This window comes from Ctenopharyngodon idella, chromosome 13 (assembly GCF_019924925.1).
Source record: "Ctenopharyngodon idella isolate HZGC_01 chromosome 13, HZGC01, whole genome shotgun sequence".
Classification (NCBI taxonomy): Eukaryota; Metazoa; Chordata; class Actinopteri; order Cypriniformes; family Xenocyprididae; genus Ctenopharyngodon; species Ctenopharyngodon idella.
Genome location: NC_067232.1, coordinates 16,200,825 through 16,224,572, shown reverse-complemented (window position 1 = coordinate 16,224,572; position 23,748 = coordinate 16,200,825). Strand labels below are relative to the sequence as shown.

Below are 23,748 nucleotides of genomic sequence, written 5' to 3'. Positions count from 1 at the left end.
CTGATGCAAAGAATAAAGAGAGGAGAGGTCAAGACCTTTATTTTCTCTATGACCTTTATTATGCAGCACAATAAGAGCTGTCATTTCCTGTGTACTAATTTTACCATGTTAACCTAAAACCTAAAAACCTAACATTTTACAAAATACTAATCCTAGAGCTACAACCTTCGACATGCTGAATAATCTGATACCAAAATAGTACAATTAAAGGAAGCAGATAGAAAAGGTCAGCTCATGATATAACATAAATTCTGTTCAAAGACATTAAGATTTAACTGTTTGTGTGCTAATGATGATGTCTAATTGAAATAAAGCTCAAATAAAATTAAATATAAATATTAGATGAAAAACTTAATTTTTTTTTTTTTGTCTTGTCTGAAAAATACATTTAAAGGCACAATATGTACGATTTTTGGATTAAAATATCCACAAAACACTAGAACAATGTTATATATTTTGTTGACTTGTGTACTTGCATTATCCCAAATGTTTCCAAGAATGTTTAAATCCAGAGAAATAAGCAATTTTAACCAGGACATTGAACCAGAACCGTGCCCCTGCGTCACCTATCAATGACATCATACCCGCGTTACCCTCGATTTCCGGTTTTATTTTTTATTTTTAACAGAAAAGACGCTTTAATATATTATGCGTTTTATTAGACAGGTGAAATACTGTTTGGATACATTCATCAACAGAACACCAATCATGTTATATAGCTCAACACAATAAGTCTTATTGTTTAAATCTCTCTTTTTTTTTTTTTGATTTACAGCAAGTACCATGTTTTACCATGACAAATATCGATCTATCGCGATCTATCGCTGCTCTCGAGACGTGTGACGCGCTCGTCTCTCATTAGCAATCGCTCCAGTGGCCTCGTTTCTGCTCGCACAGCACTCGGCCCTGCACTGCTTCATACTACAGTAACATTAATAACCTCATCCATGAACATGATTTCTGCCCAAGTCCCATCCCGATTCTTTTCTACCAGCTGTAGACGTGAAAACACCTCCCATGATTCCTCGAAATCAAGGCGTCAAAGCTACGCCTTTGTTAAGCGACAATTTACATTTTTACATTTGAATAAGTGAAAATTTACATATTTTGCCTTTAAGTTAAAGTACTAAAATTACTAAAACTGAAAAAATAAATAAATAAATAAAGCTAGACATTTTAAATAAATAATAACAATGGAAAAAAGCACAACATTACTACAACTTAAAAATTAAAATGAAAACATATAATATAAAAATAAAAGGTAATTCAAAATATTAATACTTTCTTCTCCCCTGATTTATTAATAAACAGAGCACAAAAAAATTATTTTTTTCCTGCCAGCTGATAGTGATTGTATTGTTATCGCTTTCTTTCTTTCTCAGTACTGTTTTAATTATTTCTGCATATATACTGTTATATTGTACTTATATATTATTATAACAATAATTTATTATAGTAAGAAATACTTTTGTCTGATCTCTTCTTAATATCTTTGTTAACATGTCAAAACATGTTGATTTATTGATTTTTCCTTTTTTTCTCTCTTTTTGAAAAGCATCAGTTAAACTAAAATATGAATAAATACAGCCAACTTCAGAATTATTGGCACCTTTGGTAAATAAGAACAAAGGCGGCTGTGAAAACAAATCTGCATTGTTTATCCTTTTGATCTTTCTTTAAAAAAAGTTTCACAAAATTCTAACCTTTCATTGAAGTAAAACAATTGTGAAGAGGGAGATTCTGGAATCCACTGCTGCTTCAATGTATATCTTTTGAGTAATTTATAATCAAGTTATTACTTAATATTCATCCTTCTAAATATTAAATGATTTGAATGACTTCAAGCGTATGATTAAGCAGCTATTTTACTTTTCATCTTCAATCACTAGACTGTAGCTCTTACTGTGGGAAAGAACATGTTATCAAGATGTTTTGGGGAAGCAAGAGCTGACCAACTTCAACCTTGAAGTTGCTGTGTATCTGTGCTAGTATTTTTTGTTACAGATCCTGTATAAGAGAGGTGGACAAGCGCATATCTGTGAACTAGGTCACTTCGTGCCTAAACCATGGTCTTGGTGTCATCCGGATAATCGATGTGCTTCTGCCTATCAGTCCATGTGTGGACATTTTCTAAGTTGATCTATTTCTTAACCAGTCAGAATCATTCAACCTGAAGTAATGATGCAGTTTAGTGAACTGTGTAAAGTATAATTGCTGCTTCACTGAATGTGTTTGTGGGGCGGCCTACAAACTCCTTGCTGAGTACTGAAGCTGACTTCTGCTGATGAAACTGCAAACTATTCTTCAGTAAAATGTTCTTCAATTTATTTTTTTAAACTCTTGACTGCGGATCTTCATTCATCATATCTGGTCTTTGGGTTTTTAACTGTAAATTCCCCTACAACTGAAAGTAAGGGGAAACTCAAATTATGAAATAAATGTTTTTCCTCCAATGCATGTTGGCCACAATTATTGGCACCCCTAGAAATTCTTATGAGTAAAATATCTCTAAAGTATATTCCCATTCATATTTACGGGTTTTTTAGCACACCTGGGTGACTAGGAAGATGAAATTGTCCAGCCATGATTTCCTGTTACACAGGAGTATAAATATGAGGAGACACAAAGGCCAAATTCCCCTAATCATTCATCACAAGGGGTAAAACCAAAGAATTTAGTTCTGATGTGCAGCAAAAGATTGTTGAGCTTCACAAAATAGAAAGTGGCTGTAAGAAAATAGCTAAAGCATTAATCAAATCCCCATTTAAAGGAACACTCCACTTTTTTTGAAAATAGGCTCATTTTCCAACTCCCCTAGAGTTAAACAGTTGAGTTTTACCGTTTTCGAATCCATTCAGCTGATCTCCGTGTCTGGCGGTACCACTTTTAGCATAGCTTAGCATAGTTCATTGAATCTGATTAGACCGTTAGCATCTCCTTAAAAAATGACCAAAGAGTTTCAATATTTTTCCTATTTAAAACTTGACTCTTCTGTAGTTACATCATGTACTAAGACCGACGGAAAATGAAAAGTTGCAATTTTCTAGGCCGATATGGCTTGGAACTATACTCTCATTCTGGCGTAATAATCAAGGAAATTTGCTGCCGTACCATGGGTGCAGCAGGCGCAATGATATTACAAGTTTTAAATAGGAAAAATATTGAAAATCTTTGGTCATTTTTTAAGGAGATGCTAACGGTCTAATCAGATTCAATGAACGATGCTAAGCTATGCTAAAAGTGGTACCGCCAGACCCGGAGATCGGCTGAATGGATTCGAAAACGGTAAAACTCAACTGTTTAACTCTAAAGGAGTTGGAAAATGAGCCTATTTTCAAAAAAAGTGGAGTGTTCCTTTAAACCATCAGGGCAAAAATTAAGAATTTCCAATCAACTAAAGATGTTACAAATCTGCCTAGAAGAGGACGTGTGTCTATATTGTCCTAATGCACAGTGAGAAGGAGAGTTTGAGTGGCCAAAGACTCTCCAAGGATCACAGCTGGAGAATTGCAGAGATTAGTTGAGTCTTGGGGTCAGAAAGAATCAAACAGCACCTACATCACCACAAGTTGTTTGGGAGATTTTCAAGAAAAATCCTCTGCTCTCATCCAGAAACAATCTCCAGCATATTCAGTTGTCACACATGACTGGAACTTCAAAAGGGACCTGGTTTTATGGTCAGATGAAACTAAAAAAACAGAGCTTTTTGGCAGCAAACCCACCAGATGGGTTTGGTGCACACATGGATAAAAAGTACCCCATGTCCTCGTTAAATATACTGCTGGATCTTTGTTCATCTTGTTCAGATACATGGTATCATGGATTCTATCAAATACAGATAAAACAGATAAAAATCGAAATCTGACTGCTTCTGCTAGAAATCTTGTAGTGGGCAGTGGTTAGATCATCCATCAGGACAATGATCCAAAACAAACATCAAAACCAAAACAAAAATGTGTCACTAAGCACAAAATGAAGCTTCTGCCATGGCCATCCCAGTCCCCTGACCTGAACCCTAAAGAAAATGAGTGGAGTGAACTGAAGAGAAGAAGCACCAACATGGAGCTGGAAATCTGAAGGATCTGGAGGGATTCTGTATGGAGGAATGATCTCTGATCTCTTGTCAGGTGTTCTCCAAACTCATCAGGCATTATAGGTGAAGACTCAGGGCTGTTATCTTGGCAAAAGGAGGTTGCAATAATTGGGTGCCAATGTGAACTAGAGAAAAACATTCCCCCCCTAGGAAGAGTCCTGGTGGTTCCAAACTTCTTCCATTTACGGATGATGGAGGCCACTGCTCAGTGGGACCTTTAATGCTGCAGAAATTTTTCTGTACCCTTCCCCAGATCTGTGCCTCAATACAATCCTGTCTCTGAGGTCTACAGACAATTCCTTGGACTTCATGGCTTTGTTTGTGCTCTGACAGGCACTGTTAACTGTAGGATCTTATATAGACAGGGGTGGGCCTTTCCAAATCATGTCCAATCAACTGAATTTACCACAGGTGGACTCCAATCAAGTTGTAGAAACTTCTCAAGGATGATCAGTGGAAACAATATGCACCTGAGCTCAATTTTGAGTGTCATGGCAAAGGCTGTGAATACTTATGTACATGTGATTTTTTTCATTTTTTATTTTTTTAATAAATTTGCAAAAAATTCAAACAAACTTCTTTCACATTGTCATTATGGGGTATTGTTTGTAGAATTTTGAGGAAAATAATGAATGTAATCCCTTTTGGAATAATGCTGTAACATAACAAAATATGGAAAAAGTGAAGCGCTGTAAATACTCTGTGTGCACTGTATGTGAATAAGTATGTTGATTGTTGTGTAAATAAATAAAAAACTGAGAAAAAAAGGATATGAAGACTGCAGTGTTATTTATTTGATTAGCCTACTTTATTGAATTTTGGTAAGCTACCTGAAAACTATTAGACATGCCTGAAGAGCACTGTTTATTTCATTTGTATATATTGTATTTATTTGTGCTTTTGCTTTAAATTTGATTGTTCTTTTTTATTACTAACTGTTTACTTGTCTTTAAAAATGTAGGCTATTAAATTTATATTATAGTTAAGCTAGTAGTTTTAGTTGTGGTATCGAAAATGGAATAGAGGACTGTGAATTTTTTACAAGTATCTAAAATTTTAGTGTCAAAACTGCCTGTTTTTGTGCCATGCCTGGTAAAAAATATTTTTGGCCGGTAAATTTTCTTAAGTCACCAGCCATTGGCAGGTGTGGCAAAAAGTCAGTTTTAGGCCCTGGGCCTACACGTTAAACATGAAGAATGCCTATTTTTCACATGCCTGACTAGCGGACTTACCATAATATGGAGCTAGAATTATGACAATACTATTTGAATTTGAATTGTGTAAATTTGAATTATAGACAAGTGTAATTTAATAAAATTTAATATTATGTGGCATTTTACATAGTTCTGGATTTAATTTTTTAAAACTTGAATATTAAACATTTGAAATTGAACACAACTGAAATGTTTTCATGCCAGTATTTTATAGAGATGTATTTTCAAACAGCAGATTTTTCATTCTGAAATTTTAGACTGCAAATATCCATTTCGGCCAATTACAGAGCTGAAGTTGTTTTTCTGAGGCGAGTCTGTGCTTAAACATTTCTGAGCTGTATTTATATGTTAGGTTGGCTTTTTCAGCACTTAAAACATTTGTCTAAGTTTCTCTATTGTTTGTTTTAAAGTATATTTGGTGTGAAAGTGATTAGCATGCTACTGTGTCTACACAGGACGCGAGCGACGTGACAATAGAACCCATTGATTATAATCAGTAATATAATGTCTACACTGGATGCAGGCGGCGTTCAAAAATCTGCTGTTTGAAAATACATGTCTATAAAATTCTGGCATGAAAACATTTCAGTTGTGTTCAATTTCAAATGTTTAATATTCAAGTTTTAAAAAATAAAATTCAGAACTATGTAAAATGCCACATAATATTCAATTTTATTAAATTACAATTGTCTATAATTCAAATTTACACAATTCAAATTCAAATAGTATTGTCATAATTTTAGCTCCATAGTTAAGGGACAAGTGCTTTGCTGTGGACAAAAATTCACAAATCAAGATGGTCAAGATTACACTGGTTCCAGTGTTCTAATTGTCCAACTTTTGGAGTTGCATTATAAAATTCAGAGTCACTATGAAAAAAAAAAAAATTCGGACCGGAAGACCATGTCACCTGAATTCACAAATCATGCGAATCATGCATATCAGTGCACTGCGAATTTAAAGCAAAAAGATATCTGCATATCAAAAGCATTACTGGTCCTTTTCATTAAGGAATACTTCATTTTGGATGTACTAGGCCTACTACTAAAGATGTGGGCAGCACACCTTGTTAGACATCTCAACTATCTGAAATTTGTTTTAATGTAATAGATTATAGCCATATTGTTTATGTTCAGCAGCCTACACCATCTCAACCAGTGTGGGTGAACTCACATTTATGGGCGAGTCTTTAGCCAACATTTTTTCCCAATAATAGCCTATAATCATCGCAACTTGAGGTTTCCATTGAAGAGTATCTATGGTATGTAAACAATCGAGACGTACGACGTAATGTTTCCGTGACGTCCGTACGCATAGCCTACCAGAGCCGTTGAAAAACACTCCCGTAGACTTCCATGGTAACTGAGGAAAGCGGAAGTAACGCGTGTCGTGGAGCAACTATAAAGTACTAAACTAAAGTAAAGTTGGCCGCATATTCACAGATTCGAATTTCCCTGGATCAATAACTCGTGAGCTAAACGCGGTTGGTACACAAATAATCTCTTTTCAATCGTAGTAATGTAGAGAAGCAGCTACAACCTAATTTTCCTTAAAACCAGCTTTCCCCCGCAGTGGACAAAAAAAAAGGCAGATTGGAAGGGACCGTTTGCAAAGTGCAAAACCCGAAAAGCAGTACATCTCCGTGTACTACATCTACAACACTTAGTGTGGAAATATATGCTTTCCCTACAGTAGTTCATGCTGTATGATTATGATAAAAATTATGCAAAAAGAGTGTTGTAGTATAACCATCAGGACATCAGTGATGTGTGAAGTGAATTTGGTGACAGTACAGTGTATTACAGTGAAGTTATTAAATTTTTCATAATAGTCAAGTCATTGAATATTTTTCACTATAGAAAATCATAAAAATTATGCAAAAATACATTTTCCCAAAATAAGTGTTGTAGTATAACTATCAGAACAGCAGTGATGTGTGAACTGAGTTTGGTGACACTACAGTGTGTAACATTGAAGTTATTGACTGTTTTTGTAGTATTGCTTTTCGGGTTTTGCACTTTGCAGACGGTCCCTTCGAATCTTTCTCTCAGCCTTCTTCGCATAGACATCAATGTATTTTGTCCACTGCGGAGGAAAGCTGGTTTTGAGAAAAATTAGGTTGTAGCTGCTTGTCTACGATTGAAAAGAGGTGTTATTTGTGTACCAACAGCGTTTAGCTTACGAGTCTATGAATCTATCTATGAAAATCTATGAATATGCGGCCAACTTTACTTAAGTTAGTTACTAACACTGCATTGAACACCATTCATTTCAGTGTTTCTTAAAGGGGTGGTTCAGTGTTTTTTTTCTAGGCTTGACTGTGTTTATGGGGCGCAGTTTAACATGTCCTAATGCTTAGTTTAAAAAGAAAAAACGCTGTATTTTTCATATATATTTACATTTATTCTACACCGCTGTTTCCATTGTCATTTGAAAGGCTGGTTTGATCTATGATACCCCTCCCTCCGAAATATGCAATGGGCTCAGATCGGTTAGCTGGCCCAGTGTATTGTGATTCGCTGAAGCGTCCGGGAACGCCACGCCCCTTACCATTAGTTTTTACATGTGCTTCGGTGGAAATGTAAATAATGTAGTCTATATTGCCGTATGAAATTGACCTGAATCAGACCCAGATAGCAGTAAGGAAGAAGAGGGTCAAGCAGAACCTCTGCAAGCACGGTTTTTAAAGGACGTTTATGAATGGTAAGTATTTCCTTTTGTACTTGTGTCAAAGTGTTTAGATATGCTGTCACTTGTAAATGTTACTGCTGTTTGTTAGCTTTCAATATACGGTTTTATCCTGATTAAAGCTTTACTGTAGCTGAATGCATGACTGAGTAGTAGCATTTTTGTAAAGGTATCTTTTAATTTATAGCATGAACAACTGTTTGTCTATGAACATAGAAGTTTGTTGGTGTTTGTTGGCGTTTGTTGGAGAATAGAATTAGAATTGCAATAGAATTTAGCTAACTGGCTAAGCCAAACCGTGTTGTCTTTGTTTACGTCCTTGATGCAACCAAAAATAGCAACACAATACATTTAAAAGACATGTACAAACAATAAAATGTACTTACAGTTAGGGGCCCATAAACAGCAGCTTCTGCTTTTAAAGTGGGAACTAGTGATGGCCGAGGGAGGAGGGGAATCCAAGATGGCGGAGTGAGCGGTAGCATTTATGCAGGCTCTGATAAATTAGTTTAATAATGTCCTAAAATTGATACATCTGGCAAAGAAACCTACCAGAAGTGTAGAAATTACATCCATCATTATCTGAATTTTGGTTTTGGTGTACAACCTATAAAGAGTCCTCCGGTTCTTTAAATTTAAACGAGATGGCTAACCAAGCCGATACCGGACAAGCCGACCATGAATATAACATGAGCTCTCATGGAGGCATGTGACGAAGAAGTAGTTGAAGCGATGATGGAAGAAACTGCCAAAGTAAGACATGAACACACACCTGTGCCCAGTCCGAACCCCAAGAAAAAATACAGGAGAAAGTCAAAAGTAAACAAGCTGATGAAATCACAAACAAAGTGATCTTTGACGCAATTCAAACTCTAATTAAGAGATTTGACGAGCAGGATCAGAGATTGAAAATTATCGAAAAAAGAATGGAGGAAAATGCACACGCAGGTAAAGAGAACAAAGAAGACAATGGAAGAATGAAAGATGAAATAATGGACTTGAGGAAGGAGAACGTCTCACTAAAACAACAGTGTTTGGAGCAAGCCAGATACAAGAGAAGATGGGATCTCAGACTAATCGGCCTCCCAGAAAAAGAAAAAGAAGACACAAGAGAAGTAGTGATTGGAATCCTTACCCGGGTGATTCCGCTGTCAGTGGAGAAACTCCGGGGGTCGGTAGATACAGTGCATCGTTTGGGAAAGAGGAACGACGCCGCTACTAATAAGTTACTCAGGCCAGTGATCATTCAGTTCGCAATGCGAAATGTTCGAGACGAAGTGTGGAAAAAATCGAGAGAAGCAAGAGTGTGTAAAGAGATGAACATCCAGTTCTAAGAAGACTTCTCAAAGGAAGATCGTGAAGCTCGTGCTAAGTTGTGGCCAAAAGTGCAAGAAGCTAGAAAAAATGGGAAAAGAGCGTTCTTAAAAGAAGGCTATGCACTCATTGATGGCCTGAGAGTTGACCCGTAACTTTAATGATCCCAAAAGGTAACGTCCAAATTTAAGGTTAAAGTATTCAAAGTTTGTCACTATATCAGATGGAAATAATCTGTTAATGCTGTCAAAGAAAATGTAGTTAAAAACAGATCATTTGCAATAAGTTGGTAGGTATGGTTTTGTATTGTGTTCTAAAGGACAACATGTATGCATACTAGAACGAAGTTGAGTTCATATAAGAGTTACATTATTCATCTATATCTGTTTCTTTTCTATCTTTGAATGTCAGGGGGTTAAAAAATAGTGTTAAGCGTAAAGCTTTTTATTTTGCAAGGAACAAAAAGCAAATTGCGTCTTCTTACAAGAGACTCATTCTGTTTTGAATGATGAAAAATTTGGGATAATACAGTGGGGTGATTTAGCCTTGTTTGCACATGAATCTTCACATTCAGCTGGAGTGATGTTATTATTTAACAGATTTGAAGGCTCTGTAATTGTTCATGAAGGGGACAAAGAAGGTCACTGGTTAATGGTAGCTGTGGAAATAAATGACATATGTTATATATTATTATGTATTTATGGTTATAATAACAGTGTGGCCAACAGAGAAATGTTAGAGAAGCTGGGTAATTTCGTTAACGAATAGAAAATAATCTACAAGTCAGATAATGTGATAATAGGAGGAGATTTTAATATAGCCCCTGATTCATGGTTAGACCGAAAACCCCAAAGAAGTTCACATTCTGTGTATAATGATATTATATTGAATTTATGTACTTTAACAAATGTGGTTGATTATTGGAGGGTATCTAACCCAAACAGCATTCATCATACATGGTATAACCCCTCAGGAAATGGACAAAGCTCAAGACTAGATTATTATCTTATTTCTAGTGAATTATGTAATGATGTCTTAGATTGTATCATTTCAGCTTCCCCACTTACGAATCATTGCATGATTACTCTGTCCTTATCAATTTCTAAGAAATCTCAGATCTCTCCTAATATTTGGAAGTTCAATAATGATTTGTTAAAAAAAATGATAACTTTTGTCAACAGGTGATTTCTCTCATTGAGGAGATTGATATGTCTTGCATGAATAAATGGGAATGGTTTAAATTTAAGGTCAAACAAATAGCCATTGATACAGGAAAGCTCTTATCAGTGATGATAAAACAAAAACAAAAGGAACTGATTGGGGAAATAAATTTATTGGCAGTTAATACACAAGTATCACCAGAAAACACAGCAAAACTACAAATCTTGCAATCTCAATTAGATGAGTTGTATTCAGAAAAAGCAAATGGAGCTTATGTCCGTTCAAGATCCTGGTGAATTGAAAAAGGTGAAAAAAGTTCATCATATTTTTTCGGCCTTGAAAAACAAAGACAAAAAAAGAAAAAAATTCAATTCATACAAAACACCCTTACATGTTTGAATGTATTTGTTAAATTGCCCGAGTTGAAGATTGGAGAAGTGTACATTGGGGGAAAAAAAGTGTAATAACAAATAGGGAATGTACTGAAATGTAAATTATTCTACGATTTCAACACACCAGCAAAAGTTAAAATTTTTGATCACGAAACATTTAGAAACAAGTACTGTTATTATCTTAAATGGCCAATTATGCCTAAAATGAAAGATATGCAGTTTAGAATCATCAATAATGTTTATCCTGCTGCTGAAACTTTACGGAAAAGATTCCGTTTTGAAGTTGATTTCTGTGGATTCTGCTCAGAAAAGCCTGAAACCACTGAACATTTATTTTTTTCTTGTCCAGTCTCATTGCAGTTCTGCAGGATCTTTATGCAAAAGATAATGTGTGCAAATGTGCAATTTGTCCGTCATTAAAACGATGGCATCACATTTAGGCTAAGTCATCATCAATAGGTTATGAGCGCTCAGTTTTTCCTGTTATAAATTGAGATTCCAAAATCTCAATTTATAAAAGATGTAATACTACTGTATGCACAGGCTATTTAAGGCTATTTGTAGGGTACTGGCTATGACTAACTTAGCTGGCAAATGCTAGCCCCCTCCCTCTCTCTCCGCCGCCGGTCCGGTCTCAGGCCTCAAATGCATAAAATATGAGCCTTTATAGACATACTAGTGTTTCTTCCGTAAAGACAACGTTGTACTTATTCAAACAACAAGATATTTATTTACCGTTGCAAGACGTTCAGCTGCTCTGCTGTGGAACTTCAGTTTGCTGCACTCAGGGGGCAGAGTTAAGAGGTTTGACTGACAGTTTGAGCGGATCCAAAAAGATTTTGTAACAAGCTCTTTTTAATACCTTTAATTGGCTAAATATATTTGTAAATCAGACAGACAGACGTAAATGGTGACCAATAGCATTGAATTATTGAAGAAAATAAATAAAATAAAACACCTCCCAAAAAAAAAGGGCACTTCAAAGTGTAAGGACAAAAAGGGCATGTGCTCTGCACAGGTTGAGCCCTACCTGTGCACGTGCCTGCTTTACCCTATGGTTTTACCTGATCTCTGATCAGTTTTATATATTTGTAGATGTTTTAATTAGACGTTAGAATAATTAAAATGAATAATGGTAGTTATTAATCTCTTATTTGCCTGTTTAGCTTGAGCCATGGAACAGAGAAACAAGCCCTGAACACATATTATACAGACACTCTATATTTAATCTTATTAGATGATTAGTTAATTGCATAGATTTTACTTTCAATAAAACTTTTGCAATACATTTGTAAAAGGTGTTTTTATGCATGTTTGGCCTGAGTTTTGTTGCATTTACACTGTTCTGACCACTAGGGGTCACCGTGGAGACGGGTGTCAGATTGTTTCGAAGCCTCGACACATTACGGCACATTTGCTTCAATTGCTTCAGTGTTTCGCGAAGCCTCGATCTGCCCATCACTAGTGGGAACTGCTTCATCTTTCAGTAATAGCCTTGGTGCAAATCCAGCATTGAACTTGTGTAGATTCTGGAAGCTGTCTTCCATGTCGCATCCAGTGTCAGACAATATCACTGATTATAATGGGTTCTGTTATCTTTTGACGCGTCGCATCGCGCCGTGAGTGTCTGGTGTAGACAACTCTTCCGCTTCCATAATGCCTTGCCCACTTTGTTGCGTGTTCCCGTGGGCAGGGTTTATGTTAATTGCAGGGTTTATGACAGGGCCAGGCTCTGGACTGGGCTCGTCAAAGTGCTTCGGCTAGGGGTAATTGACGGGCAGCACGAGGAGTGGCAGCGCCATTTTCAAACAGTGTTTGAATTACAAACAGTTACCGGGACGGTTTCCTTTCAATGGATCATTCTAAGTTGCGTGGAGAAAAAGCAAGTCATCAGCTGGTGTGAAAAAAGAAGTTTAAAACGTTAAATTGTTAAAAGTAGAAATGCAATGCAATGTATGTTTTGTCCATTGGGTGTCACTCTAATGTCACTCTAATACTTGCTTATTTCTGCCACCGACACCAGCGGCTTAATGGAAGGCCGTAATAGTGGTCAAAGCCACCCGTATGGGAAAGAACCAAAGAGAAGAAGGTAGAGAAAGCTCTGCGGTATTATTGACATTCATGGGAGAAGATTTGCCAGAGAAAGTCATGCTAGGATATCTGTGTTTTAGAGTCAGGAAGTATGAAAGACCTCCTCTGAGATGTTATAAGTGTCAGAGGTTTGGGCACATAGCAGCGGTGTGTAGAGGTAAACACAGATGTGGAAATTGTAGTGAAGATCATGACATTAAAGAGTGTAAAAGTCAGAGTAAGTGCTGTAATTGTGGGGGAAACCATGTGGCTGCATTTAAAGGGTGTCCCTCTCATGAAAAGGCTATGTTAGTGGAGAAAGTAAGAGATGAGAATAAGGTTTCGTACGCAGAAGCAGTGAGAAGGACTGAGGGAGCGGTAGTGGTCAAGCTAGGGCCAGAGAAGCTACAAAAGTGTACTCAAAAGTCCCAGATGATTATATAATGATCAAAAAGAAGGCTTTTTTGACTTTTTTTTCAGAAGAATTAAAGAGTTGGCAAAGAATAAGTCAGATGTTGCAAGAGAAGTGATTGCAGATAAATTTCTCAAGATCAAGGACATTTACCCAGAGATGTTGTATAAGTACATGCATGAAGGGTTATCAGGGAGTCAGCAGGTTCTTATCAGGGAGGGGAGAGATAAGGTAGTTGAGGAATATGTGACAACTGAGGATGAGATGGACTGTTAAGTATATATTTATCTGTGCATACTTTAACTATATGTTTTATGTTCTGCAATGGAATGCTAGAAGTTTAGTAGCCAATGAATTCAAGAGATTTATTGATGCATTTGTTGAAAAACCTGATGTGATATGTGTCCAGAAGTCATGGCTTAAACCTTGTTTAGATTTTGTTATTCCAGGATATGAAAGTTTTAGAGCAGATCGAGTAAATAGAGTTGGAGGTGGATGTGTCACTTTTATTAAAAATGGTTTACAATATAATAAAGTAGAAATCAGCATAGAGCTTGAATGTGTGGTTGTTATAGTTTAGTCAGAGCAGGGAAGGATTTTAATAGTTAATTATTATAATCCAGGGTTGCAGTTAGAAGAAGAAATAAAGGAAGGGATCATGGCTAAAGTTGAGTTGCCAGTGATTTGGACTGGGGATTTTTAATGCTCACAGTGGAATTTGGGGCAGTAGTACTCGAGATAGAAACGGTTCAGTCCTGGAGGAGTTTATTGATAATCATAGATTGGTAGTGTTGAATGATGGCAGGCCAACTTGGTTTCAAACATGTCGTGGGGCAGCCTCATGTATTGACCTAACCTTTACTTCCCCTGAGCTTGCCACAGTGGGACAATGGGATATAATGGATCAGTATACTATTGGAAGTGACTGTGTTCCAATTTTAAGCAGGATTGGGAGAAGGTTAATTAAAGAACTGGGTTACAGACCAAAGAAATATAATTATTCAAAAGCAAAATGGGATGAATTTAAAGAAAGGACTCAGGAATTGGTGCATAATGTGTTTCAAGGAGATTTAGATAGATGGAATAGTTCAGTTTGTGACATATTAATAAAGGCTGCAGATGAGTTTATTCCAAGAGTTGAATTATCAAAAGAAGGCTTATCTGGCTAGAAGTTTATCAGATAAACATTGGGAGTTTCAGATAAGAGGTGGAAGGGATAGAAAGGGGAGCATGATTAACACTGGACAAGAGAGCTCAAGAAATGGGTATGAAATATTTTATAATAGGACCTGCAGTGTGTTGGTCTCCAATCCATCCATGGTTTCTGTCGGAGCCTATAGTTGATTTGTCATTGCTAGATCAAATGAAGGAAGATAATGGGGATCCTGTAGCCTTGGTCTATGAAGGCTACTGGAAACTGGTCAGGACTGTTTGCAGATATTTACTGATGGATCTATGATCCCACTCAACAGAAAATCAGCAATAGGGATAAGTATCCCTCAATTATGTATTAAACACGGATTGCGATTACCAGATAACATGTCAGTCTTTTCGACAGAACTAGTAGCAATTTTGCGGGCCCATGGGTGGCTGGAGGGACAAAGACCTGGAAAAAATGTTTTATGTTCAGATTCCACTGCAGCACTAATGGCAATTAAAGGTAGGATTAACAGTGAGGCCAGACCAGATTTAATATTAGAAATTCTTGTTGCACTAAATCGGGTGATAAAAATGGGAAATGGGTTTTATGTGGGTTCCAGCACATGTAGGGATTCAGGGGAATGAAGAGGCTGATGAGATGGCAAAAAAAACTACACACAAGAGTGAAGTTGATTTGAATGCAATGTGTGGAAAAGTTGAGTGCAAGAGTATTATACAGCAAAAAATATTACAACTATGGCAGAAAGAATAGGAAGAAGGGAATAAGGGCAGGCATTATTTTTCAATTCAGCCTACATTAATGCACACTTAAAGAATTCAGATGCGAAAGCCTCTAAGTGCCGTCTGAAATTTTCTTCTAAATGAGCATATTGCTATTTCATAGAATTTATCTTACATATTGTTTACTTATTTTGATCCTTTACAATTTTAGCAATATGTTCAGTCTTGGTTTGTGATTATTGTCAGGGTTTTCTTTCTTCTAGCCACTAAGGGAGGCATTTCCAAGGTTCTCATGTGTCTGATCTTGTATTCCTTAAGTTGCTTGTTCTTTCTGTTCATCAGTCCTCAAGTCTGTCCTTGTGAGTACCTTTTATTTTCTTTATTATCAGTTATTTTCTTTTTAAATATTGTGACTTGGTGTGGGGATTTTTTGCTCTGTTTTTGATTGTATTGATTTTTTTTTTTTTTTTTGAACATGTTCTCTCTTTTTAATGCAGTGTCTAACACCTTAATCATAGCTACAGTCTCATTGTCTGATCAGGTGTCCTGAAACTCTAATCTACCGTAGTACCGCACCTTTTCATTAAGTAATACTTCTCTGGATGGAGTAATAACTTAAATGTCAGAGTTTCTCAACTGGTGGGTCGTAAGACTATTCTGAGTGGGTCGCGGAGTGCATGAGAAAACCGATTCAGTATCTACGGTAATATGTTGTCAGGCTATATGTCAGTGTCATTATTCTAACGTTATTTTCGTAGCTTGTTACGAAATAAGAAGCCTGTCACCCCAGAAAACCGAACATTCCTGTCCTGTCAGACGTTATGCTGTGCTGTTCGCACTCTCCAATTGAATGCGTGAATGTGGCGGCGCTGTATATCACTTCAAGCACAAGAGAAACTGCGAGCATGCAACGTTATAGTTACGTTCTCAATTAGTAAGTCATGAAATAAAATAAAGCAATAAGCCCCAAGAAGCCGTGGTTTACAGTAAATTTATAACAGCAAAGGGGCGTTGTTAGGCACGACGCGGAGCGGAAAACGGTTACCACACAATACAAATATTAAAGGCAAAAAATATGTATCAGTGCAACTTTCATGAAGTAAAATCATTAAAAGGCTTTCTTCCGCTGGAAAAAAATAGTCCCTAACCGTGAACAGCAACAGAAGTTACATTATAACGCCATTAGATGGCGGCAAAGACTGTCTTCATGAGCGAGTCACTCAGTGAGTAGCATCAGCCTGCACAACCAGAGGCTGCATTTCTAGGACCCTAGATGTTTCAAATGTGAATCAATTTTTATTTGTTTAACATTAAAAACAATTGTGATGCATTTAATTGCGAAGTGAGGTGATCGTGAGTTGCTAAATAGTCTTGAATGCACTTTATAGCCATCATATATTAGCTTATAATGCTGTGAAACGAATTGTTAGCATATTCGTTTAACAAAACTGTAGCACGACTGGCAAGCTTGTGTTGACTTAGTGACTATGGTATGATTATTAATCCTAGCCAGTACAATAAACTGTAGCATTTTATGCATTGTTTTTCCATTTTAAGTAAGTTAAAATAATCTTAATGTTTTAAATGTCACGTGTGTGCTCACTGTCAGCCTGCCCAGGTCAAAAAATACTAAATTACTATAGTTATGTTACCACAGCAACTATAGAATTACCACAACAAATTAATTCAAGTACTTTACTATAGTATGGTTAAAAAAAAAAACTATAGTATTTACTATAAATTACTATAGTGTTTTTTTTCACCTGGGCATGTTTACCCCACAATACATGTTATGAGCATGTCTCTTCATTTTGACATTGTTTTTATAATGTTGATTGAAGCATTTGACATTTTTAATAGACATAACAGAGAGGCCATCATAATAATTGACTGTTAAAATACCACGTGTTAGATTGTGTCATGTACTGTGTACTCTATAAGTGATTTCAGTGCAGGCAATATATGACAAAAGAATAATAAATAAATTGGTCAAGTACTAGGCTTAGGCCTAATTTATGTCTATTTATTTATATGAAATGAACTTAAAATGTTTATTTGACCAATTGGACTCTCTCTTTTTCAAGAAACACATAACAATCCAAGAAGGAAGATCCTTTCCTGGACTAAAGAGATGCACCACATGCTGCAAGGAGTTCCTCTGCCCGTTCTGCAGTTCTGCTTTGTTTCACCCAACAAAGTGGAGCAAAGTGAAATCCCATTTGGAGAGCCATTTCAAACGCACAGTTCTCTATGAAGGTAACATTAGCAAACATTCTTTTGGGAAATGCAATGTTATGATTAATTCAATTTGACCTCAATTCCTAGATCTGTGTATATTTCAATGAACAATTTTCTTTTGATAGACCATCATTTATGGCCTGGCTGGGCTGCAGAATTTCTCTGTGGGATGCTGAGAAGGCCTTCTTCTCTGGTCCGGATTATCATCACATGTAAGAGTAGAAAATGTAATTTTTTTACACTGTGTCCAATGTATCATTTTTTAAGCATTAACAGTATTTCTGTTAACCCAGCAGTGGTTATGTTCTCCATTAACTATTTTAGTGAAGTGGAAGAAAAGAGAAAAGAGGGGAGAGCATCCATTGGTAGGTAGTGCTGCTGCATACTTCACAATCTGTGCTTTAAATATTTAAAGGTCAGGAAAAGTCATGTCAATAACATGTTATTTCTATTCAGATCTCTTGCATCTCTCTCTATTTATTTATTTTTTCTCAGTTCAGATGGGCTTTGTTGACATGAAAGTTTTATTTTCTTGAGAACCTTTGTTCCCACGGCATCAAAATAAAATGTTTCCAAATCTTTGAACAGTATGCAATAACAGTAATATGAACATTAATTGGTATGAAGATTGACATAATTATTTTTGTATCATATATAATGTGTGTGCTCTGTGGTCACTAAGATCTTTTAAATATTGAACATGTTTAACTAAATGTTCCTTATTTCATTCACTTCTCTCTCTCTCTCTCTCTCTCTCTCTCTCTTAGGAGTCAGTGAAGACGTCACTTAAGTTCTTTCTGTGTGGTTCACGTCACGAACAAATTTGTTTTTGTGTGTTCAACTGTTGTAATATATTATTTTATAAAATATACACAATCTTAAATATACCCCCAGAGTCGTCCTTGTGTCTTCCCTCTGTACTTGAAAATGTGGTTGATCTGACTGAAAAGGCTATACCATGATTCCTTGTTTATTTTACTTGATGACTTATATTATGCTAGTTAGTCACAATAATTAATCAACATTCGGCTCTTGGCAACGAGGTTTAATTGCAAGAATGAAAGTAGTATTTGGGTATTATAAACCTTTTAAAAACTTTAATTAGTTAGAATTGGGTGGAAATACTGCCTTTGTGGCACTTTTTTCAGTTATCCAGTACTAGGGTACACTGCGGTTCTCCGATTCGGTAGGTGGCGCTGTCACAAAAAAAACTAGGGTCCTAGAAATGCGGTCCTAGATCTGCGGTCCTGAAAGTGCAACCTCCGGTATTGCAGACGGATAATATTGGGGCAAACGGGAGGAAATTTGGTCATTTTTGTGCCCATCTCTATTAACTTTTTGAGCGGTACGGTCCCAGATAGGGCTGGGAATCGATTCCAAAAAGAATCGATTCCGAGGCGTTTGGAATCGAGAGTCGATTCCAAAGTTCGGAATCGAGAGTCGATTCCAAAGTTCGGAATCGATTCCATTAAGGGGAATCGACTCCTCATTTAGGGCCTTTATTAGTTCAAAACTATAATTAATTTGCCTCTTGCTTGCTAATAGTGACTGGAAGTCCGATTCATTTCCTCAAAAGGGTTCTTCCGGGTAGTTCATGTCAATGAACCAGTTCAAAAACCTATTCAGCCGTTATTTTACGGTGAATCTGGCTTATGCTCTCTGCACTTTTGAGCGCTGCATGGACTTACGAGAGAATAGATCATGACTTGATCGAGGGTCTTGATTAGTTTTTATTTTAAATAAAATGCTATTTTTTAAACCCTTTTCTTTCTATCAGCTAATAATTCTGAAAGAAAACGTGTCGTGAGCACAGATCAGTTTTGGCTGAGAGCCTTAATCGCTATATAGCCTAGTAAAAAACAACTTCCCCACACATCTGATTGACAGATAAATCACGCGCTCTTATACCAGTGTTGTTGCTAATGTTCTGCTTATTGCACAGTTTGGTTTATATATTAATTCTGGGCAAAGCATACAGTTAAAGTAAACGTCTAGCTGAACTGTGCACGTAGACACTGTGTCTGTCTAAGGTTTTTTTTTAATTTTTTTTTTTAAAGTGATACTGCTGGGCTATAGACTATGACCCATTTCAGGTGTAATGCAGCCAAAAAGCTTCATATTATGAGAAGGCTACGTTCTAAGACTTTAAAGGAACACTCCACTTTTTTTGAAAATAGGCTAATTTTCCAACTCCCCTAGAGTTAAACAGTTGAGTTTTACCGTTTTCGAATCCATTCAGCTGATCTCCGGGTCTGGCGGGACCACTTTTAGCATAGCTTAGCATAGTTCATAGAATCTGATTAGACCATTAGCATCTCCTTAAAAAATGACCAAAGAGTTTCAATATTTTTCCTTTTTAAAACTTGACTCTTCTGTAGTTACATTGTGTACTGAGACTGATGGAAAATGAAAAGTTGTGATTTTCTAGGCCGATATGGCTAGGAACTATACTCTCGTTCCGGCGTGATAATCAAGAAACTTTGCTGCCGTACCATGGGTGCAGCAGGCGCAATGATATTACGCAGCGCCTGTGACCCCCTGCTTGCACAGGGAGCGTGCCTTGCAACCATGGAGACATTTGTGAGAAACGCTGAACTTATGAAAGGGTTAATACCTAATTCCATTGCATTATTATTATTTACTTTTGAACAAAGTCTTTTCATGTAAAGTGATAATATAATTGCACTTTTATTTTCTCTATTTGAAAGTTTTTAATGTTCTTTTTTGATGTTGTGTTTTTAAAACGTGATGTTAATAAAATAAATTTTAATAAATTTTAACAGTTAAACTTAAAGCCTAGTTTATTACCATTTTGTTGGGGCGATTGGGGACAGGTGGGGCTCGGAACCCTTTCCACCTCCAAAGTGGGGAATGGCAGAAAAAGTTTGAGAAACACTGAAGTAAGCTCTGTCAAACTGGAGATTTATTTATTTATTTATTTTTTTTATAATTGCAAATTGAGGATACATATATTAACAATGAGAAGAAAAAAAATACAATAAAATAAAATAGGGGGCATACAGACATCACAAGAGGTTATAATTAAATCAACACAGTATTAGATTTTGACAATGTCAACAAAATAATAAATAAATTTAAAGGTTCTTTACAACAAATTCAAGAATGTCAAGGATGTTAAACGTTCCTAAAGGAAGTAAAAAGGGACTTTAAATCAGAAGAAAACATACTAAAATTGGGATTACAGTGGATAGTTCTGGCTTTGTGAAGATGAAATTTACCCAGAAGACAAAGCAGTAAAACATTGTAATCAAGTAACATCCTTAGAATGAAAATCAGACAAGAAAATGATTCAGTCATTTGTACCAGTTTGCTACATCAGCAGAAAACTAACATGGTAACTTCTGACCAAAAGGACTGAGAATGGGCACTGATAATACAAATGTAAAACTGATTCTTCTTCAGTATTGCAAAAGGAACATAAAGAAGATACATTCTCAGGAAAAAAAAGAAAAACAAAATTACAAGAGAAGGCCTAATATCTATGAGCACGTTCTTTAATTTTACTAGGGATGAAAAGTTTGTGAGGAAAAGTCCATAAATTATTTAAATTGGAGTTCGGATAACAGATACTCCATTTAGATTGTGCTTCAGGGAGGGACTATTTTTAGCTGTATCTATGATACGTAAACAATCATACCGTGTGACGTATGACGTAATGTGTCAGTGACGTCCTTACGCAAACACCAGTTGTATCGAGAACTCTCTTGTTGTTATTTGAAAGGTTCACAAATGCACCGTCATATCACCATAATATAAAAAACTGCGTGAGAGAGAGAGAGAGAGCGAGAATTAATTAATGATATGAACAAGATAAAGTTAGTAACATTACAGCATAATTATGAACTACTTTTATTTAAATAGAAAAAAAAGACATGAAACTCGCGAGAGATTCGTCACGTGATTTTGTCATGGCAACACAGCAACCACCTCATAACAGTTTGATCTGCACCTCGGTTTAAACAAAACAATTTACCACTACAAATCACAGTTTAGATATCGCTGGTATAGGTGTGTGCTTAAACTTAAACATTAAAAATAAGCACACACATTATGCACATGTACATGTTTGATTTCGTAACACAAAATGTAGCCTACTCAGCTGTCAACGTTTCAGCGCACACATTTGAAATATTCTCGGTTGACAACGCTTTAGCACAAAAATACATTTCCAAGTTAATACATTTAATAGACTAAAACGATTAAAAGCTGTCAAGGAATCTGCTCAGCAGCACTTACGAGTACGACCACGTCCGGATGTTTTTCGAAATAAAATCAACCATCTTTAGTTTTTCTAGCTTTCGCCAACCAGGAATCATGATTCTTCTTTCCTTCTTTCATTAACTCGGTGTTTTGGTTCACAACTCGCTCAACCAGAATTTCGTCATTAGAGGCGGCGCCTGCAGGCTAAATAAATAGAGTGGAGATATGTGGACTGACATCTCAAAGTTCATCAGGTGTGATCGGGATCGGATCTCTGCAGTTGATCTGCTCGGACGGCTTCCCCGACAAACCACAGAGCAGAGGACAGTCGAAGTTCATCTGGTGTGATTCAGGCACTAAGATTTACCTGCTACTAACAGCCGTGGATCGGGATATGAACTTGAAAGTGTTCTGCCTGTCTCTCCTTCTTTTTGAAGCCTCCTGTTTCAGTGAGTATCTGATAAATTATTGAAGCTTTTATGAAAGTGATGTTTTTGAAGCCAGTCAGAAATCCAAATTATCCAGCCAATATGAACTGTAAGAACTATTTGTAGAGGTAGACTAATTGACTGATCAATCAAAGGTGAGAATATTCAACATTCCAGCGTACTGGGAAATTTTTCCCTCCTTGTTCTGCCAGTTTTGTAAAGTGTAGGTGGTGTAAGGGCTTTTCATTAATTATGTTTAAAGGAAAAACTTTAATCTAGAAGTCAAATGTGGTTTCTTCAAAATAATCTCACCCACATTTTATCGGTTTCTCACCCGAGGCAAGAAAAGCTTTGACAGCTTGATCAGTACACTGTTCCTCTACACTTAATGGCATAAAACAATTCTGTAATAAACTGTGTGAAGTAATAGGCTATACAAAAATGATATTTTAATCAGTCAGAGTAATTAATGTCAGAGAATATTTTATTCATTTTTATTTTTAGAAGAGGTTTTTGTTTTTATTTTATTCCATGCACCTTGTTGCTGGACATGTTAAATTGCACCAGATTAATCATATTACACTATTTTTAGAAGAGGAAATGTTGTGAAATACTTAGCGAAACAATCATCTCATCAACCATGAATGCAGCTTTCTGTAAATCATTTTGGCATGTCAAGATCTGCCAACAAAATCATACAGCAAGTAATGATTGATTGTGAAACTCAAATGCTGATATATTTTCTCTCCTTCTCTTTCTAGCTGAGTTTGAGATTACTGTGCCCAGAGGTCCTGTCACTGGGTTTTACGGAGAGGCGCTGATCCTCCCCTGCACCTTCCCTGTGGACTCGTGGGATCTGAGTAGCACCGTTATCACCTGGCAGCGTGGGCTGGACGTTGCTCACAGCTTCTACTACAGTCGGGACCAGCTCGACCGTCAGAATCCTCATTATGTGAACCGCACCAGCCTGTTCATCCAGGAGATGGCAGGAGGAAACGCATCACTCAAACTGGAGAGAGTCACTCTGCAGGACTCTGGTGTGTACACCTGCTCCATCAGCACAAACACCGGCAGCCAGAAGAAGAGCTTTAGAGTGAATATTGCAGGTAACAAAACATGGACTGATGTTCATAGAAAATCATGTGAATCAATCTCGAGGTCTCACAGTGTGATTGAAACAGTCGTGTGTTTGTTTTAATGTCTGTATTCTGTTGTTTTTCAGCGTTCTACTCTGAACCTCGTCTGCAGTTCTCCATGTTAACTGATGGAGTCAACCTGCTAGTGACATCAGATGGGGGCTACCCTTCTCCTGAACTGCAGTGGCTGATGGAAAACTCAGACATCACTAACCAGACACAAACACACCTCATGCAGGACACACAAACTGGACTTTACATTGTGTCTAGTTGGATAAATCTCACTGAAGTCACAAACTCCTCTCTGACATTCATACTGAACAACAAACCTCTGGGTCAAGACATCAGAAGAGAGATCCTGCTGTACTCAGGTGAGGACAGACAAAAACATAAGCACTTTAAAATGCTCTTAAATAATCAATAACATTCAAGAGACTAAAACTAATTATCAGTTTCATTTAATTTAATTTCTTTTTACAGATAAGAGTGAGAGTGAAGGA

General features: G+C 36.6%; 1 protein-coding gene and 2 long non-coding RNA genes across 5 annotated transcripts in view; 1 reads left to right on the top strand and 2 right to left on the bottom strand.

The window, feature by feature from the left end:
* si:ch211-67f13.7 (uncharacterized protein LOC565426 homolog) overlaps positions 1-23,748 on the bottom strand; it is a 69,151-nt gene that overhangs the window by 1,096 nt on the left and 44,307 nt on the right. The window lies entirely within an intron of this gene.
* Positions 6,634-18,350, top strand: LOC127524619 (uncharacterized). 3 transcript variants are annotated; one of them, XR_007933111.1, is made up of 5 exons: positions 6,634-8,010; positions 17,310-17,481; positions 17,589-17,675; positions 17,788-17,828; positions 18,231-18,350. It is a non-coding gene; the product is annotated as an uncharacterized LOC127524619 (long non-coding RNA). The 3 variants fall into 3 exon arrangements; XR_007933112.1 differs by having other exon boundaries at positions 17,589-17,828; XR_007933110.1 differs by lacking the exon at positions 18,231-18,350 and having other exon boundaries at positions 17,589-18,221.
* Positions 20,365-21,848, bottom strand: LOC127524621 (uncharacterized). Its single transcript, XR_007933114.1, has 2 exons — positions 21,721-21,848; positions 20,365-21,244 (listed from the first exon to the last, which is right to left on the bottom strand). It is a non-coding gene; the product is annotated as an uncharacterized LOC127524621 (long non-coding RNA).